Source organism: Zingiber officinale, chromosome 6A (genome assembly GCF_018446385.1).
Source record: "Zingiber officinale cultivar Zhangliang chromosome 6A, Zo_v1.1, whole genome shotgun sequence".
NCBI classification, from domain to species: Eukaryota; Viridiplantae; Streptophyta; class Magnoliopsida; order Zingiberales; family Zingiberaceae; genus Zingiber; species Zingiber officinale.
The window spans coordinates 71286092-71290290 of record NC_055997.1 but is presented as its reverse complement, the minus strand read 5'-3'; positions in this window follow the sequence as shown (position 1 = coordinate 71290290).

The following is a 4199-nucleotide window of genomic DNA, read 5'->3' as shown; positions in this document are numbered from 1 at the left end:
TCCTTCAAAAAGGAGGCACATCCTCCCTGTTGACGAGCTGGTTTCAGAAGGTTTTACTTCGGCTAACCTTCCTTCTGATGAGCCGACGTTGGCGGAACTCTACCCTTCTCTTAATTTCCCTGTCTCGCCCTTCTCCAATGCCAACGTCTCTGGTGATGTCTCTTTTACTTTTCCGCTATCTATTCCAACCTCTGGATCTTTACCTTCCTCGCCTTCTTCTTATTTGGTCTTTGCTCCTCCATCTATTCCTACTTCTTCCTTCTCGGTCGGTCCCTCTACCATTCCGGTTCTTCCCATATTATTAGGGGGTTCTTTTGCCGGCGCTTGGGATGAAGTTCGTCCCCTTTTTAAAGGAGCTTTCTATTCCTGAGGCAATTGATCGCTTCTCCCATAAGGAGAATAAGGTATGCTTACTAACGCCCGCTTTCCATTTTTCAACCATTATCTTATGGCCTTTTGTTATGCTTCCAGTGATGGATAGAAAACATGGGGTTTTCTCGACTGATGCACAACTTACACACGAAGAACAAGAAGTTGAAATCTGAGAATGATAGGCTGCGACGGCAAGTTACTGAGTTATCTTCTGCCGAGTTTTCTACTGCTGCCAAGAAGCAACTTGAGGCTCAGATTGAAAGTCTTGAAGCACAATTTAAATTGGCTACGGACCTCAACCAAGAACTGACTTCAAAACTTGGCGAGCTAAAGGATAATTATGAAGCAGAATTGGTTGAGAAGCTCAAAGCTCTACAACTGAAAGAAGATGAGGTAGCATCTCTGAACACCTTCCTCGATTTAGCCAAAGTCGAAGTTTCTGCCAAAGAAGACGAATTAAAGACCTCTCAGATGGCCTTAGTGGTCTACAAGGGGAACGAGGATGTTCGTTACAAAGAACGGGCCACCGCTATGATTGAATCTACTGAATTCAACAGACCGATTGTGAGGTTCATCCTATCCGCTTTTACTGCAGGAGCAAAAGGAGACATTCGACAATTAGAAGAGGAGGGCTACTTAGCTCGTGCCCCTCCTCCTAACTTCTTGAACCGTCGAACACTTATTGAGGAAAAACCTCCTGATCTGTATCCTAAGTTGACTCTAATTTAAATTCAATTTATCGTAAAAAGGGGGATCAAAGCTCTATAATGATAATCCGGTAAACTCATGTGACTCTTGATTATTCCCTTTTGGTTGTTAATCTTACTCTTACATGATAATTATCTATTTTGTATAAATGTATCCATCGTTGTTTGGTTCGTCTCCAAACGACCTTCCCAACAGATCGTTTCCTGATGACCGGTCGATATACATCGAGATTGATAAATATCGCCCGATATTTTATAGCTTGGTTATGTTTCGCTCGATTTGACCTGGTTCTATCATGATGCTCCTAATATCGGTCGATTTGTTTTACTTGACCAATTTATCCCTATGTCTTCATATGTCTTTTTCACATATTAATCGAGTCTCATGGGGTTTTATTATAGTGTATATTATTTGACTTATTATAATAGGCCTTTGGTCGATACATTTGGGTGATTTTTATCTCGGCCAATTTATCAAAACCGTCTGATTTAACCAAGTCCCGTCTATTAACTAATATCTGATGCTCAACTTCTATTTTATTACACCCATACCCTAAACTTATAGATACTGTACTAATCTTTTTTCTGTCCTTGTCAGGTTTTCTTAAGAACTACTTCTAGGGAAACTTCACACATTCTTCGAAGTAGCTTATTTAACTTTACTTCTTTCTCTTGATTTTATTCTTTAATATTATTACTCATTTGTGATTATTGGTATTCTAAGCACCTTTTACTCTCCTTTTCCCTTCCGCCTTTTCTGTTTAGGGGTTTTAACACAGGGTCAGAAGAGAGACAAGGGTTTACGAAGTTTTCTCCTGCTTTCCTCCATCTCTCGTCTTCTTTCTTGATTCCTCTTTCTTTGACTGCTTCTCCCTATGGCGGTTTCTTCTCTAGCGTGATTTCTCTCATGCTCTTCCGACCTCATAGATACAGAAGAAGTGTGTTGGTTCGAGACGCGCTAGAGGGGGGGTGAATAGCGCTCGCGGCTATAATTGTTTGATTATCGGAATCGTAAAAAACTATTCGGAGTAAAATACGCAGCGGAAAATGTAAAACACAAACACAAAGACACGGTCGTTTACTTCGTTCGGAGCCTGTGACGACTCCTACTCGAAGGCCCGCGATCCTTGATCGCTTTCCGTGGGCAACAACTAATAGCTCGAAAAGAGTACAAGTATAACAATTACGTATAATAAAAAGTACAATTATACCGACGATAATATCGTAATCTGAAGATTTCGGAGCTCCGGGTCGTCGGTGTTTCGTAGCAGCACTTCGGGAACGTCTCGTGAGCAGCTTGTAGCAGAAAGATTGCTTGGAAGTTGTTGTTAAGAGCTGCTGGTCGAGACCCCTTATAAAGAGGGTTCAAGGCACCTTACACTGTTCATCAAGGCGCCTTGAACAAGCCGAGTCACCCGCGTGGATCAGCACTGACCTGGTCGAACTCTATCTGGTTCAAGGCGCCTTCAGCCTATCCAAGGCGCCTTCAACCTCCGGTCCAAGGCGCCTTGAACTCCATTCAAGGCGCCTCCGGGCTTTTCACTCGAGGCGCCTCAAGCTCCATGGGGGCCACTATTCATCCGAGTTGTAACTTGCTCCTTTGTTCTGCAAAATGTGTTAGTCCCAAAACACATACCTGCAAAACAAGCACAATACATATGATAAATAAAGTATAGGCAGTCTCGATCGTCTGACTTCGGGTTTCGGCCGGAAACCTAGGTCGACTTCGGCCCTCTTATTCCCTCTGGGAACGCGTCCTCACCTACTCCACTCGGGAGATTTACTGTTGCAGACGATCCTCCAGATCGATTGGACTTTTGCACTGTCGATGCTTCCGGACTTTCTGCTGAACATCCGCTTCACCGGCCAGTTCAGACTTTCACCTGGTTCGCGACACCAGGACTTTTCACCTAGGGTTACCACCCCCTAGGACTTTTGCTTGAAGCCATCGACCTGCCAAGACTTTCCGCATAGGGTTATCACCCCCTATGACCTAGGGTTACCACCCCCTAGGGTTTTACCTTGCCTAATCACAGTTAGGACTTTCCTGAAACACTCAGCAAAAGCTGTCAGACAACAAAGCACGTTAACTTTGAATCCTTTGCCATTATCAAAACTTAGGTTCGATCGTCGGATACTTCCCGCACCAACAATCTCCCCCTTTTTGATTATGGCAACACGTAATTCAAAGTTAAGAAAAACAACATTTGTAATAACTGCATAAAGTTAACCAAGCTTAAGTAAATAAACTTCAAATACAATAACAGTTAAGCTGGAAACTTTTTACCTTAGTAATATTAGACTCTCCCTTAATAAAAGCCCTCCTTATTAAATATTTTGAATTTTCCTTTAACTTTAATTTACCTACTCTCCCCCTTTGCCATATATCAAAAATAAACCCCTTTGCCATAGGCTGTACCCTATGCATCTCACGCCATTCTAAGTTTGTCAAACACAAGCAAGGTATACCTAGGTGATTGTGAGATGCTCTGGCTTTAATCTAGGGGTACATGATATCTAGGGGAAAACCTAAGCTAAATCCAAATTTTAGAAAAATTGGAGTTTTGAAATTATTTTTCCTAGAATTTAAAAAGCAAATGATAACCAATTTTTAAAAAAACTTTGTCTATTCTACCCAACACATTCCTATTTGTCTTCTAAGTGAGCTGAACTCAAGTTCAGGTAAGGGTTTTGTGAAGATGTCAGCTAGATTTGACTTTGACTCAACATAGTTGAGTATAATATCACCCTTAGCTACATGATCCCTTACAAAATGGTGCTTCACTTCTATATGTTTAGTCCTTGAGTGATGAATTGGGTTTTTTGTCAAATTTATGGAACTTATATTATCAATTGAGATTTTTGTGTTATGATAGTTCAGTTGATAGTCTTTAAGTGTGTGCATCATCCAAAGCAATTGGGATGTGCATTCACCTAAGGCTATATATTCTGCTTCAGTGGTAGATAAAGCAACACAATGTTGCTTTCTACTTGACCAACTTACTAGGCATTGTCCTAGAATTTGACAACTACCACTTGTGCTTTTTCTATCTAACTTGCATCCGGCGTAATCCGAGTCAGAATAGCCAAGAAGATCAAAGGTGCAAGTTCTAGGGTACC